At 46.1% G+C, this 16724-nt stretch overlaps 2 long non-coding RNA genes across 2 annotated transcripts in view; one reads left to right on the top strand and one right to left on the bottom strand.

Annotated features, from left to right (window-relative positions):
• Window positions 1-16724, bottom strand: part of LOC310683263 — a 418618-nt gene that overhangs the window by 83860 nt on the left and 318034 nt on the right. The gene's annotated exons all lie outside the window — the stretch shown is intronic.
• Window positions 3627-6077, top strand: LOC310683428. The gene is made up of 2 exons (XR_014514416.1): window positions 3627-3864; window positions 4946-6077. It is a non-coding gene; the product is annotated as an uncharacterized lncRNA (long non-coding RNA).

Genomic DNA, 16724 nt, shown 5'->3' with positions numbered 1-16724 from the left:
CACTTCAGAGTTGTTTTTGGAATTTTGGCCTGAGCACTCTCAGCATATGGTGAGTTTAGTAGTATTTTGTATGTTACAAATGTCATGGAATGTCTGTTTTCATCTTGTTTTAAAACTGCATTATGGCTTATTTGTTGGTGCATATTTTTGTAAACCACCTTGTGAAGCCTTCTGTTCGAAAAGCAGCCTATTAAAAAAGCAAAAGCAAAAAGATGTATAAATTATATTCAGACAGGTGATAACCATTGTTAGACATACTCACTGTAGACTCATTGAAATGAACGTGCCCACATCTTAAAGGCGACAGTCTTCCTGAAAGCAAACAGGTGTAGTTGTGGCAGCAGATTACTTTGGAATAAATGTTCCTGGAGAGCAAGGAGCACATTTCTGAGTTCAGGTGTTGTGCGCATTTGCAATGCTTCGCTACTCTCCCTCCTAAAATACTAATGATTTAAGGAATTTCAAAATTCAGCACACATAGTGAAATCTGCCCTAAGCAAATTGCAGGATCCGGGTCCCAAGCAAGTCGGACCGTTCTGTTGTCCCAGCCAATTAAGAATAATTGGCAGACAAGTGCCGAGTGCGGATTTCGTGCATGGATGCAGCTGGGATAAGCACTTTCCCTGTTAAACAGCCAGCAAGCCAAGAGGCACAAGATCTGGGATGCTTAAAGGGCGCCAGTGGGTCCTCCCTCTCACCTGACTGCATCAGAATTATGGAAATCAAAATCTGAAGGAGAACCACATCAGGTAAATGCAAACCCTAAAGATGTGCTAATGAGGGGGGAAACCAAACACCCTTGGCAGCTCTCATGGGGGGTGGGCTCAGTCAGGACAGGAGGGCTCACTCAGCTGCCTGCATCCCCTTGCCAGAAAGCCCGTCCATCTGTCCACTCACCCACCCTTCCTGCTTGTGGAAAGGAACTGGGCTGAGCCTCACCAGGAGCAGAACGCTGGGCTGTGACTGATCCCCACATTTCCCTGCTTCTGCAGGCAGCCCCAGATCCAAACTTGGTACTTTAAAACATGCAAAACTCACCAATGAGCCAGCTGCCGTCTATGTACAAGCACCAGCGGGATGTGAAATTGCTGCATCACTGTGGACTCTAAATGACAATAAACCTTCCACCTCTTATAAATTAAGCAGGCTTTCAAAAAAATGATATTTGCCGCTGCAACTTTTTATGGCTGTTTGGTAACTTTAATCATTTTGCAAAATGCAATTCCTGGCCATAAATCCTCAGCCAAGTACAGATTTAAGGAGATCTAGAGGACTGCAGTGGGCTGAGAGGTAGGTTTTAATCTGACAAGGCCAAAAAGTCGATTAGATTTATACCAATGCAGCAGCTATGCTGTAATTGCAATAGGGCAGGCTGAACCAAAATTTGGGACATCAGGAAGGGAAATTGCAAGCTGGAGAAGGGGGCAGGGGAGCATTACTTAACCTGATCTAGGCAATTTATGGGGAGCAGCCTCCATCAAAAGACCCAGGACTTACTTGAAACACAGGGTCTTTCCTGCTTAGGAGACTGGTAGCCAGCAACAAGGGTGGTCCAACCCATTTCGCCGCCCGAGGCGAAATGGGAAGGTGACCCCCTGCTGCTCCCCCCTGCCCTCCACCCCCACATTGAAGCCTTGCTTATCAGGGCCACACAGTGATCATGAGATCTCAAGAAGCCTTTTCTTCTCCTTTCTTCTCCAGAGGTGGCAGCAGGGGCAGGCGGGTTGCCTATAGGGGCACTGTCCCATGGGATTCTCTCGCCCGAGGCAGCTGCCTCAGTCTGCCTCATGGGCAGGCTGGCCCTGGCAGGCAAAACTGCAGTCTGAACTTTTGTGCATGAGGCTAAATCTCAAGCCATTCCCACCCATTGCCCAGGGCTGGATGAACCATTGGTCACCTTCTGCTTAAGCCCCCTGGTGGAGGGCCTGCAGTTTCCCAGCTCAGCCACAAAGGGGGGACATTGGGCCAGTCAGTCTCTCTTAGGGTCCCTCCAGACAACCTGTTAATTGATCCGTCATCCTGATTTGCTGGCAGCAGGCTGACAAAGAGGTGAGGTTATAGCTATTTGCCTTGATAGGTTTGTGGGAGCAGGGGGAGCCTTTGTTCTGCACCCATCCCCAGCTTGCTTGCAAGGAGTTTAAACATCATGCCATTAATCACCAGTTCATCCCACACAACTGAATGCCTTTCCCCATTGCTTTCCAAGCAGCAGAAAGCCTGATTCTTTTTCATAGAGTCATAGTTGGAAGGAACCCCAAGGGTCATCTAGCCCAACCCTTTGCAATGCAGGAATCACAGCTCAAGAATCTCTGGCAGATGGCCACCCAACCTCTGCTTCAAAACCTCCAATGAAGGAAAGTCCATCCTCTGCTGAGGTTGTCTGTTCCGCTGTCAAACAGCTCTTATTTTCAATGTGGATTTGTTGTGCTGGTGCAAGTGGATCGCTCCCACAATATAATTACACCCAGAGGGGGCAGGAGACGCTTAGCCCTGTTTTAGCACCACTGGGTTGTCATTGTGAAAATAGGGGTGAGGAAGGGAAAGCCGTGTGTGTGTGTGTGTGTGTGTGTGTGTTTGTATACGTGTGCACATGTCACCTTGAAACCCTTGGAAGAATGTAATGTCAGGCCATTTATGGAGAAAAGAGAGAGGGGCACAATAAGGCATTTTAAAGGCAGCTGGGTGGCTTGTGAGGCCAAACTGAGAGCCAGCATGGTGCAATGTCAGACCACGACCTGGGAGAGACCAGGGTTCAAATCCACACTTGGCCAGTATGCTCACTGGGTGACCTTGGGCCTGTCATTGCCTCTCAGCCTAACCTACCTCATAGGGTCGTTGTGGGGATTAAATGAGTAGGGGGAGAACCATGTACACCACCTTGAGGTCCTTGCAGAAAAAAAGGTGGGGTAGAAATGCAATAAATAAAACAACCAACTGGATAGCTCAGGTGGTTAGAGCATGGTGCTGCTAACACCAAGGCTGCAGGTTTGATTCTCTTATGGGACAGCTTATATTCCTGCATTGCAGGGGGTTGGACTAGATGATCCTCAGTATTTTCTATTTCCAAATGGGTTTGTGTGTGTGTTTTATTTTTAAAAGTCCTCATGAAAATTCATCAGCATTTTAGTGTGAACTTCTCCTAAGATTCACAATTTTGTATGCCATTGTGCCTAGTATACACATGTCGTACAAAGTGATTTCCCCTCATACAATGTATTTTTGGAAGTTATTTTCATGCATCTGTGCTTTTTTAACACACGTTTTATCCTACTACGTACCTTTCCATAAACATCCCCTGGCTGGAGAAACTACATTTGCAAAATTCAGAGAAGAGAGAATTTCAAAGAACAGCTGTGTTGCTGTCCACATATTTACTGAGAAGGTGGGAATTAGGTGTCAGAACTCTACTCCACCGGTCGAGTCTTCGGAATCTCCGCCTACGGTGATTAACGACCTAGGCCTTTGATGAGGCTCCAGGCATGTCCCCATTATGCAGAGTATCCAAACAGTAGCAGAAGAGCGAGAAATACATTGCTACATTTTATTTCTAACTACGCAGGACAGAAAAGAATATGCATCGCCTCTCTGTGAAAGACAGAGAACCAACTGGAACAAAAAAACAGGAAACCAGTAACATCAACATCCGCCTGCTATCTCCCGTGAGACTTCCGACAGTCTGGAATGTAAACAGAATCTTGTGATTCCAAGCACTGCACAGTGGCATAACAGAAACCTAACACTAGGGCAGTTCACGCAAAGTGGATCAAATTTCTCTCCCCTCCCCAGCTTTGGTCCTGCCACCTCCAGACATGGTTATCCAAAATATTTCTCTGCCTCTGTTAGTCCTACAGGACCTTACACTGAGTGAGTATGTCCAGGGATGGCAGTAATGGGGTTCCCTGGAATTCTGTGCCCAGGTTTGGGGCACTTCACAAATACATGGGGGGGAGGGAATCAATGTTGCCCCATGGCAGAAGCCCCATGGGATGCAGAATGGCATTAAGCCCCAGGGGAGCCATTTCCTTGCAACTGCAGCTACGCTGCCTTTCTGCCTTTCCCATTCTTCACCTTGGCAGCATTTGCATTCAAAAAGAGTTTGGCCCTGTGAGGGCCTGTCTGCAGGGTGAGTGATGCAAGCATCGGTTTTCTTCCTCCTCCCCACAGAATATAAATATAAGATAATTAACACAGAGAATGCTTAAGTGTCTAATCAATAGGAATACAAGGCATTTCCATATGTCAGGGCCTGCTGGAAAGAGGCAGCCACAGGCAGTCCCTGGGAAAGGAGATTGCACTGCCAGGCCGTTTGGAAGGGATCGAAGGCTGCCATCTCAGTCGCCGCCCCTTCCCCCCGCCCCCCGAAAATAGACGCAGAGCTTTTGCAAAGCCGAGAATTCAGGCTCTGTTTAATCACCCCTCCCCCAGTCAGCAGGAGCTGCCCTCTGGAAATTGCCACCCAGGGGTCCCTGACTGACTGGCTTTTGGGAGGGGAGTGCTGGAGGCAGGCAGAGGCACCCACTCTGTGTCCCGCTCCCAGCAGCATCACCAAAGGCAGAAGGAGCGGCACCCCAGGAACTGACCATGGTATAAGAAGATAAGAGGAACAGAAGAAGACCCCACCTGGTCTAGCATCTTGTTCCCACACTGGCCAACCAGATGTCTGCGGAAAACCCACAATCAGGACCTGAGCACAAGAGCACTCTCCTTTCCCGTGGTTCCCAGCATCTGGTATTCAAAAGCATTGCTGCCACCGACTGTAGGGGCAACACATAGCCATCTTGGCTAGTAGCCATCGATAGCCCTCTCATCCTCCATGAATTTGTCTAATCGTCACATAAAACTGTCTAGATTGGTGGCCATCGCTGCCTCCTGTGGGAGTGAGTTCCATAGTTTAACTCTGTGCTGTGTAACAAATCCTTCTTTTTATCTGTCCTGAATCTTCCAGCATACAGCTTCATTGGATGCCCATGAGTGCTAGTCTTATGAGAGGAGGGGAGAGACACGGCTTCCCCGAGCTGGTGTTCCCCATCAAGGATGCCAGAGCCCTCCTCCCAGCTGAAAAGCACTCCTCCTTCTTCAAGCAGGAGTCGAAGAAGTCGGGGGATTCTCCCATCTGCATCTTTTCTTTCCTTTGAAATCCAGCAAGTCCTCTTGGAGTGACACCAGCTGTTGTGGCAATTCCACAAGGCATCTGCTCATGATCTGACAGGTTCTCTGCTCAAGTGGTTTATTATGTAAATGTTGCTCACCATAAAAATCAATGCTGTGGGGTTTTTTTTTTTTTTGTTTCGTTTTGCTAAGTGGCCAATATTTATTTGGCTCAAGTGTTGTTTAATTTGATGCATTTATTAGGGGACAGTCAAATGCCCAAGCTGGTCCTTAAGCGGCTTCGTACTGTTCCCTCCATGCCTTGAAGCCTCCTGCGCTTTTGTCCCTGTGCATAACTCAAGGACGGGAGTAATTGATATGAAACTTTTAGAAATTAATTTTGCTGCATCTACCCTTAAGAGGGAGTGAGAGACTGTGGGATCATTTATAACATCACAGTTATTGGCCCTGACAAAACAATACCTTAAAAACGCAGCAAAGTAAATTATGGCGCACGCAAATGGCTCGGGCCAGCCATGGCCCTGAATTGGACGATGGCCAGGCAAGCGAAAACAAAGTAAATATGCTTTTGATATTAATAACACAGACAATATTGATCCACCAGCCAGTGTCACTTGTCTGCTCCGCGAGGAGATTGCTTCAGGCATTTTGCCCCCCACCCTCGGGGAGCCTCCCTCCTTGCAGGCCATTTAATTCCGCCAGTCTCTAATTGTATCAGACAAACCCAAGTCAAAGGAAGGGACCCCTGCTTGCCAAGGTGGGCTGTTAGTCAGAAAGTTGTCAGAAACAAAGATAACTCAATTCCTGGGTCTCGGACGCCGTTGTCTTTCTAAATGTTTATCAGATCAACATCTCCTTTGGCTCGGAGCCTGCTGTGACTGGGGGGATGCGAACTCCAATTACAGTGCCATAATTTTTAAAACGACCGGAGCAAATGCTTTTTGTATAATAAAGTAATAACTCCAAGAGTCCTGATCTTCCTCACTGAAGGTGGGCAATGGAAGGAAACAGAAGGGGGGTATCTTGGGTTTGGTCAGTCAACCAGCAACAAATCCACCCAACAGTTAACTTTTATAGTCCACATTTTACCAGCTTCTCCACAGGAATATCATGACGGGGGAGTTTGTCAAAAACCTTACTGAAATCAAGATACACTAGGTCCACAGCTTTATCCTGATCCACCAAGCTTGTAACTCTATCCCCAAAAAAAGAAAAGAAAAGAAAAATGAGATTCGCCTGGCATGACATGTTTTTGAGAAACCCATACTGGGTCTTAGTAACCACAACATCCTTTTCTAAGTGCTCACAGACTGGCTGTTCTAGAACCTTTCCTGGCATTGATATACAGAAACCCACAGTAAGGCCACTGTTGTTTCCCTATCCTCCAATTTGTACATATATATTCAATCTGCCTCCCTTTCTTCAGGTCATGGATCTTCACAAGTGTACACATCATTTACATATAATGCTCCTCCTACTCATTTTCTATTTAGTCTATTCCTTTTGAACAGGTTATAACCCTTAATTTCTATATCCCAGTCATGAGTCTCATCCCACCAGGTTTCTGTAAAACTTATTAGGTCGTGTTTGCCATCCTATATTAAGAGCTCAAATTTGTCTTGCTTGTCTTCCATACTCTGTGTATTAGTATAGAGACAACTGAAACCATGAGTTGTTCCCTCTGTCCTCCTTGTAGTTTCCTGTTCTTTAACAAGTTTCTGGAGCACCATATCAGTTTCCTGTACATCAGTGAAGCTATTGTCCCGAGTACCAGGTATTCATCTGTTATCTGTAATATTGTCTCCCTCACCCTCAGGGTTTAGCTTAAAGCTCTTCTGATCAGGTTCGCAAGACTCTTAGCAAACACATTTTTGCCAAATACAGTGAGGTGCGACCCATCGCTTGCCAGAAATCCTTCCTCGAGGAATGCGGTAGCACCATAGATTTGTAGGATGGCATTAGGATATTACCTTCCTGTGGTTTCATTGCTCAACTCAGGAGCAAACCATTTCCTTGCTGAATTTTACATGATCCTTGACACAATTCTGTCATTGTTGTATTTCCTAGAAATGGCCCTGAAGCAAACCTCCATAGTCTGAGATGGAACTTCAGGTCTCCTTGTCTTTATGCCAATATCTTTTATGTATAAATAGGTGCCTTTGCTTCATTTCTCTATAGTTTGTTCTTAGGAAAAAAAGTATTTCCCTCAGCTGCATTCTCCATGCACAACTGCCTGGCTTTGCCTACTGAAGCACACTTTAAACAATGCTCAAATACATTTTTTCAGGCTTATTTTCAGCTTTCACTATTGTGAAGAAGATGGTGCAGGCATTTCAGTAAAAGCTCTTGTGATCTCCTCCATTGCAGTTTTTTTCAAAGAATACTTTCCTTCCAGAGTTCAGTAGCGCACCAACTTTTCTGCTATGAAAAGACATTTGAAGGACTGGATGCACTTTGGTTTTGATGTAGTTCCATTTCTTAAAAACAAAGTTTGCAGAAGGCTGGTTTTCAATTATCCAAGTGATTAAAAGACAAAGGACAATCCAATCCAACCCTTTCCTCCATTTTAATTTGGTGGTCTGCTCTGGGTCTGAAAGTACACTTTAGCAACCCCTGGGGTAGGTGATAAAAGACCACAGACTCAAGACTGTAATTGAAATGAATCAGTTTATTGATGCACAGTGCTTCATTCAGAGATTAATTTACCCTCTCCCCACAATCAACAATGGCCCTCTTTACTTGCACTTGTTCTAACTTTTGGATTAAAAAGAACAAAGAGTTAACTTGCTTTGGGCATTAAATATTTACATATAAATGTTACGAAGGTGTGTGTAAATTATAAATAATGTAAGGCGGGACTTTGTGGTTAGAGCTAAGAGACCCAAATTGTATCATCATAATACATTATTCACAAATGATGCATCTCTTCTCCTCCATTAGCGCGACTAGAAAAAGCCCTTGAGTGCTTAACTTGGATTTGGAGGTGGGTAATAAATGCGAGATAAACAAATAGCAGTGGGGGAGGAAGCTGTAGTTAAACAAGCGCAAATTGGTGCGACTCCGACTAATTTTGCCAAACCACACCTTGCCCAGGAAACGCACAGCGAGGGCTCTGCAGGCAAGAGACATGGCAATAAATCCAAATTACCTGAATTAATTTAACCCAGAAGAAGCACCCATCAAAAGTGTCGGTCTCACAATGAGAGGTGGTTAGATTAAAATCACATCAGGACATCTCTGGATGTCCATGCGGTGTTAGCGACAGAGCGGATGCCTTTGGGATTTCAGGTGATGCCTCTTCACAGCCACTCAGTAGTGATGATTATTGCTCAGGTACTTAAGATGTTTTTTTTTGTGTGTGTGTGTGCATCTGGGCCTTGCACAGATTCTTCTTGGGGGCCAGCAGTCCTGAGACCAGCTGTTGATTTCCACAACTCTTTCTTGGACTGGAAGCGCAGGCATAGAATAAACATATTTTTCTACAGGATTTAAATTGTGTGCTCAAAGGAGGAGGGGTGCCTGTGGCAGGAGAAAGAAGGGGCTGATGTGCATGTAGGGAGAGGAACAGCACCAACAACTTAAATGTATCTTACGCACCTAGTTGTTGGGCATGTGAGTGGGGCAGAGATATTGCGTTTGTTGCTTGTGCGGTGGGTGGGTGGGTGAGGGAGGGATACGGCTTGCAAATTTTACTGCCGTGGTTCATTTGCCCGTGGTATGGGTCCAATTGCTGTTCTGGCTGGAGTGCCCCAAAGGAGACCTCCAAGAGTCAAGGAGAGCTGTGGAAATGCCACTGGAGGCAGCAGCTAAGAGTTCGCCCAGTTCCAACACTAAAAGTCACAAGGCTAAGTATGTAGCTGTTTTGACTGGAGTGGCTGTGTGGGCATGAACCATAGCAGGAGAAGGACTTGAATATCCAGCAGGACTAGCAAAGAACATGGGACAGACAAGAACAAGGTGATACGTTCTTGCAATATCCCTCCCACAAAGCATGTTTGAAGAGCCCTGGTAGCTACACTGGGTTTAGAAATTTTATTGTAAACCACTTTGAGATCTTTTATGAAAGGTAAATAAATATTTTCTATATATGAATAGATACATGATTTCCTTAAGAAGCCCACTTTGTACCTGGGAAATTGTTAACAGCTCTCTCCTAGCTGCAAATATATCCCCTTTGGCGGCAAGGTGCTGGCTTTGCAAGTTCAGGCATGGCTAGGTGAATCATTTCCAGCAAGGTTCTCTGTTAGGGTTTGGCACTGAAGCCATCTTGGTTGCCCTGAGGGATGATCAGAGAAGAGATGGGGAGTGTGATCCTGTTGGTTCTCATGGACCTGCCAATGGCTTTTGAAACCATTGACTGTGGCCTGCTGCTGGACTGACTCCATGGGCTGGAAGTTCAGGAGGTCATCCAGTGCCCTCTTTGCTACTGGCAGGATAGATTTCAGAAGGTAGCACTGATAGCTCCTGCTTGGCTCCACAGCAATTGTGCTGTGGAGCCTCATAAGGTTTTGTATTGTCCCCTCAGTGTTCTTTAATGGTGTTAGAGATTTGGGGTAAACCCTAGAAATTAAGAAATGCCAGGCTTTTGATTAATTGGGGGATGGATTAAGATATAAACTGCAGGGCTGTGCCAGACTGGGAATTCCTGGGCTGGGTTATGCAAACCAGCCTGGCCAAGCTAAGGGAACAATAGAGAGCCATGGAGCGCCCATTGAAGGTAGTTGCCAATGCAAGAGAACTGGCCTGAGATGTGAACAGGGACAAGGGTTTGAAAGGTTGCCAGGGTAATTGCTCTGGGGGAGAGCAAGGTGCTTCTGGGAAGAAGAAAGAGGAAGAAGTGGGAGGTCCATCTTGGTGAGGCAGAAGGAAGCCTGCAGTGCTTTGGGCCATACTGTAAGATCTGGACTCCCTCCATGCAGATGGAAGGTGCAAATAGGCAAATAAACCCTATTACTTAAAGCACAACAGCCTCCGCTGTGTCTTCTAAAGGTACACAGACCCCGTGTGGGTGCCTGAGATCCCATGCACTCTTGCCATGGCCACTGGTGGAGGAACGGGGAGAGCAGGGGAGTGCACTGCCCCCGGCACCATCGAGGAGGGGGGTACCATTGCGGCTGTCCCCCTGGACACGTGCCGTGCACCTCCCCTACTGCGTTGGGCACCACACCCCCAGGGCACACACCACGCCCCCAGGACGCGCACCAGCCAAACCCCCGCTTGCTCTCTGCCCCTGGTGCTGGAGCACGCAGCTTCGCCACTGGCCATGGCTTGGCAGAGAGAGGGACAGGCGCTGGGCTTTTGTAACAATACTTTTATGACACTGCCAGGGGAAGCCATTAGAGGGTTTAAATTGAGGTTTGTTTGTTTGTTTGTTTATTGAGTTTCAATCCCTCCTTTTCCTCTACAGCGTTTAAGGTGGCATATATGTTTCTCCCACTCCTCATTAAATCCCCACAATGAGCCTGTGAGGTATGTTAGGATGAGAGGCTGTAACTGGCCCCCAAGGTCACTCAGTGAGCTTATGGTTGAGTGGGGATTTGAATCCTGGTCTCCCAGGTCTTAGTTGCCTGTTCAATAATCACCAGTTCAATTGGTAAACGGCAAGAGGTGTGGTCATACACTCAAGCAGGAGCTTAGCTCTGGTCCCACTGGGGAGCACCAGGGTGGTGTGGGGCGGGGCAGGACAGCCACATACCTTTCAATGTATATAAAAGAGGGCAAAGTTTCATGTAGGCTTCTTTCCCCTCAGAATATGGAAGAGGGGGTGAAAGAGGAGGAAGCCACTGGGGAAAGGGGATTAAAATTGCCCAGCAGGTTCCTCTGCCATATCACACTTTGACAGAGGACACAGAGTGGTTTCAGAACAGATCAGCATATCATTTAACTCAATGATTACAAATCCATGAACATCAGCAGCAGCAGCAGGAGGAGGAGGAAGATGGTGTCAGGAATTCCCTCTCTCAACCATCCAGTGAGAGATAAGCATCAGCGTTTGATTAACTGGCGCTTGAGGGGTGATTTATCAGCTTTCAAGCAATTTACAGGTGTGCAAAATGGCTGCGTTTGATGAGGCTCACCTGGTCCCTGGAGTGGTTCTGCCAGGTGTGTCTCCCTCTGCCTTGAGCCAGGCAGATTCCTGCTCAGACTGGATTGAGTTCTCCATTCATTCCCCTTCTCTCCTGCCCCACCAGCAAAATAAATTAGCTAATGAAACACCTTTCCCCCTTTTAGTTTGTACTTCTATCCCACCCACCCCATCCCCGTTGTGGCCATCATGGAACAGCAGCTGTGCTGACATGAACACAATCTTAGACCCATTTCACTTTTTGTGTTTATTTAGATGACTTATATGCTGACGCCCCCGCTTTCAAGGCAGTTTCATATAAATAGCAGAAGCTTCCAAATAATTTACAGAGCACAGGGTTGGCCCATCTTTCAAGAGAGCTTTGCTGTGGCTTAGCTGACAGACCCATTGTTGCTGATGCCCCACCACCATTATGCCTCCCACTGCTACTGGACCCCCACCCTCTTCTTCACCCCTCCACCTTGCTCTTCTGCGCTACCACCTCTGTGGTGGTGGACTCTTCTTCACTGAAGGTTTTTGAACAGAGTTTGGATGGCTACCTGTTGGGGATTGTTTAGCTGTGATTCCTCCATTGCAGGGGGTGGAGTAGATGACCCTTTTAGCCCCACCCGAATTTTAGGGGTCTCTGCTTCTTAGTCATTCTCAGCCTGGTTAACATAAGTGTTGATCTGGTAGATAAAATCCACATGACTTTCTGGGAAGTGGCTGCCATTCTTTCCTTCCATTAATTTATTTCCTGTTCTTTTAATGCACTTGGTGGATTTGTAAGTTTCAGCAACATGACATGCTGTTGCCCCTAACACTAAATGGAAAAATGCAGAGAGTTCTGCCCCATAGCCCAGAAACTTAGACTGCCTCTACCCCAGCAGAAATTCCAAGTGCCTACAAAAGTAAGTGAAATAAGTTTTGGGAGAAATCAGTTTTAAGAAATGAGCCATTCATCCAATGAGATATGGCAATGAGAAAGCAGGGTGGGGGGAAGAGTTCAGATCAAGAACTACACAGCTGCAGATCATCAGCATAAAGATGGCATTGAAAATGAAATGAATGAATAATGGGGCAAAAGTGAGGGGATAGGAAGAGCAATCCTTTTTCAGAAACTCCTACAGAAAATGGGAAAGTTGAAGAAATGGGACCATTGAAAGAGACTTCAGGGTAATGAGAAAGTTATAATGGAAACCATGATGAAACCTTATGCAGAAGACCACGATAATGAAGAGAAGAAAGGCGAAGGGAGTGGACAGCTGTGTCAAAGGCCAAAGAAACATCCAGAAGCATGGAAAACAAACCCTTCAGTTTTGCTGCAAGAAGCTAATTGGAAGGGCAAGTTGGAGCATGTCTCAGTCGAACGGAAAGAGAGCAAAACCTCTACAACTCAGGTTCAAGAAGGGAATTGGTAGAAATGAAAGGAAAAAAAAGAGACAGAAAATATTCTAGAGACCTCTGGAAATGATATGTAAAAATGGAGGATCAGAGCAGTTTTTAAAAAAAAAAAATATAAGAGGGCAGACTTCACAGAACCAGGAGACAAAGTAAATAAAGAATAAAGAAGAAAATATTTATTGGGTAATGAATTCCAAAGGAGGAGGAGGAGGAACTAGATTGAGAAGACAGACAGTAACATAAGAAGGGAAGGAGAGAGGACAGACCTTCTAGAGTCATCCTAGAACAACAAGGGAAGAAACTTCTGTCCTGGGCCCAGCTTCAAACAGGGAACCTGGCACAGATTCAGAAGGAGGCAGCCTGAGCTGTGGCACAGGAGACTCAGGAACTTTGGGGTCTTGTCTCCCAGAGCCCCTTAAGTGTGACCTTCAATAGTCAGAGTCAGAGTCCCCCAAAGAGCTGGAAATCTGCTGAGGAGCCCCTTCCCTGTCCCCCTAGGACCTCCTGATCTCCACCAGGTTGGGAGCTGTCCAAGGTACTGCCACTCCAGGCATAAGAAGAGCCCTGCTGCCTCAGGCTACAGGGGGTCCATCTAGATGCCTATGGGAAGGCTGCAAGCAGGACTCAAGCGCAAGAGCACTTTCCCCACTTGTGATTCCCAGCAACTGGGACAGTGGAGATAGAACATAGCCATTGTGGCTAGTAGCTTTAGTTTGCCTACCCATGCTCTAAGTACTCTGATTTAGACTAGGAGTGGGAGGTACTTGAGAAAGAGGGCTCTGAAGGAGAGGGAGCAGGGATGAGACAACAGAGGAGAGACTTGTTGACTACCATCCCACCTTATGGAATCATAGAATTGTGGAGTTGGAAGGGGCCCCAAACCCCCTGCAATGCAGTAACCACAGCTAAAGAATCACTGGCAGGTGGCCATCCAACCTGTGCTTAAAAACCTCCAGTGAAGGAGACTCCACAACCTTCCAATGTACAGTGGTACCTTGGGTTACATATGCTTCAGGTTACATACTCCGTTAACCCAGAAATATTACCTCAGGTTAAGAACTTTGCTTCAGGATGAGAACAGAAATTGTGCTCCAGTGGTGCAGCAGCAGCAGGAGGCCCTATTAGGTAAAGTGGTGCTTCAGGTTAAGAACCGTTTCAGGTTAAGAACAGACCTCCAGAACGAATTAAGTTCTTAACCTGACGTACCACTGTTGTTCATTCCCCTTAATACTTATTCCTCGTAGGTACCGCTGCAAATACTAAGGGTAAGTAAATCCCATCTTTCCCAATCAAGAGATATATCTGTCATCAATCTATGTCAATTCACTTTAATCATTTGAGAAATGTTTCTAGGAACCAAAATGCCTAAACATTTTATAACCTCTGGGCACCAACAAAATTGGCCACTTTCCAGTCCTGAGGCACAGAGGCTGATCTTAAGGGAAAGTTGCATATTTTTGTAAGAAGATCAGCATTTTCACATTTGAGCTCTTTCCAAATTATCAAGTGGACCTAGTGATTTGTCAGTTTTTCTTTTGTCAATAAGACCTGGAACTTCCTCTCTCATCACCATGATTTGCCTCTGTTCCTCAGACTCTGCGAAAATGAGTTCAGCCACAAGGATCTGTGCTATGTCTCCCACTATGAAGGCTTATGCATAGAATTCATTCAGCTTCTCTGCAGTCTCCTTAGCTTTTCTTAGCAATCTTTGACTTCCTTGTTCAAAGTGCCACCCATCTCCCTGGCCAGCCAGTCTCCTGCTACAAATTAAGATAAAGAAAACTTTGTTGATAGTCTTTGTTTTTAGCAATTCTTTTTTAGCATCCCTTATTATCTGCTTGCATTTCTTTTGCCAAAGTTTGCCACTTTGGCATCCATTTTATACTTCTTTCTGTATCTTCACAACAGCCATGTGAGGTAGGAACAATGACGAGATTAAAATATTGAACTGGTAGGGATGGTTTTGCTGACATTGATTCATATGGGCAAACTGGATTGTATTTGTCTTTTGCCTTAAAGATCAGGAGCGACAGGAGCTATCCAAACATGAAGAGAGAGCAAGGAGGGACTCAGTGGCCTAGCTTTGAAGGTGACTTTTAGAGTATCTCATCACCTCACAATGACTGATGCTCATTCTCACTTTTTAAAATTTAAAAAGATATGATCTTGTTGCCCCAATGTTACTTTTGTTTTCTTTTTCACTGTAACTTTTTTGTTTCTGTTTTTGCATGGTTTAATATTGGCATTAGGGTAGAGCAAGGCTCTAGTGTCTTTAACGACTGTGTGAAAGGCAGAAATCCAACAGGGCAAGCATTTTCTAGTATGTAAACACCATGAAGGGGAAAACGTCATCTGTTGACATTCTGTCCGTCAGACATCTTATTCCTTGTGTGTGGCCCCTGATTTATGAAGAAAGGGCATAAATTTGCCTATGACAACGTAGATGCAAATTTGTACCTTCTTTTGCTAGTGCAGCAGAAGGCCCAATCTATATCCTGTGAACTGAGCCTAGAAAATTATCCTGGTGGCATCTCTGCCTTATTGGTACTTTTCCCCTGGTCCTCCCTTCTCCAGGAACCTCCTCATTCACAGCTTCTCCCTTATAGTCATAGCAGAACAGGTGAGAAGAAATAGCAATAAAATGTAAGGTAGAAGAAAAAGGAAGGGGAAAATTGGAGAAAACATATCCCAGAAGAATACACCAAAGGCCTTTAGAGAAGAGGAATCATTCAAGTTAGAATAGGGAAGAGGCACTGAAGAGATGAGGGATTATTGTGAAGAAAGAAAATAAAATTGCTTAGCTGGAAAAAATAAGAAGGCACAAACCCTATAATGCAAGTCATTGGGTGCTGGTAATTGTAGCTCTGTGTGGCTTTAAAGGTGGACTAAATCTGAATTAGGGATGCGGGTGGCGCTGTGGGTAAAACCTCAGTGCCTAGGACTTGCCGATCGCATGGTCGGCGGTTCGAATCCCCATGGCGGGGTGAGCTCCCGTCTTTCGGTCCCAGCTCCTGCCCACCTAGCAGTTCGAAAGCACCCCTAAGTGCAAGTAGATAAATAGGTACCACGTTATAGCGGGAAGGTAAACGGCATTTCCGTGTGCTGTGCTGGTGCTGGCTCACCAGAGCAGCTTCATCACGCTGGCCACATGACCCAGAAGTGTCTCCGGACAGCGCTGGCCCCCGGCCTCTTAAGTGAGATGGGCGCACAACCCTAGAGTCGGACACGACCGGCCCGTACGGGCAGGGGTACCTTTACCTTTACCTTAAATCTGAATTCTCCTCATCCCAAGCGCCAGCCTAGGGGATGGGGTGACCCCCTTCCTTTGTTCAACCTGCATAACTTTAGGGTAAAAAAAGTAGCCATGTTAGGGAATCTCCCCGCCCCCCACCCCTCCGCAGACTGGAATTGACATGCAGCAAGGTTCGTGCTTAGTCTAAACCCCCATCTCGGCCTCTGAAAGGACACATTATACAAATCTTCCCGCGGTCTTGAAATCCCCTAAAACGTGATTGTGTCAGACATTCTTCTTTGCCAAGGCATCCTTTCCTCCCTCCCTTATTCAGAATTCCAGTATCAGAGAGTATAACCTTGGAAAAGTATTCACTGGGGAGCACACACAGAGTCAATAATTCATGCTGCTTCTGCTGGGCGGCGGCAGCGGGGGGGGGAGGGGGCATTTGGCTGGCCTCCGATATGATATACAGAATAATGCATTAATGACTGCCCCTCCACCACGTTACAGAGAGATTTTTACACCTTCCTTCTGCCCCCCCCCCATTAAAAACCCCAGAGTTATTTAAAAGGCAACTCTGACCACATGTGCAGAAATATGCATGGGATTGTTTTGAATTGTTTCCTTGTTGGTGTGGGAGAGAGCAGCCTCCTCCCTCCCTAAGCTGGTCCGGAACTGGAGGAGAGTCAGACCCACAAGCCTCTAATTCTCTTAATATTAATCCAACAATCGATATGCTTTGGGCCCATTGGAGTTTTGATGGACAGAAATAAATAAAGCGCTGCCGCCTAACTAAGCTCAGTAGGTATGATGTTTTCCTGATGTCATATATCTGCCTTAAAGACGACCACTTCTTCATTAAAGACCCCAAATAAGAACAACCTCTAATACGGTTTGGGGCCCACGGCTTTC

This window comes from Podarcis tiliguerta (assembly GCF_965153285.1).
Source record: "Podarcis tiliguerta genome assembly, chromosome: 8".
Classification (NCBI taxonomy): domain Eukaryota; kingdom Metazoa; phylum Chordata; class Lepidosauria; order Squamata; family Lacertidae; genus Podarcis; species Podarcis tiliguerta.
The sequence above is the reverse complement of the archived record's forward strand: the minus strand, read 5'-3'. Positions and strand labels throughout refer to the sequence as shown.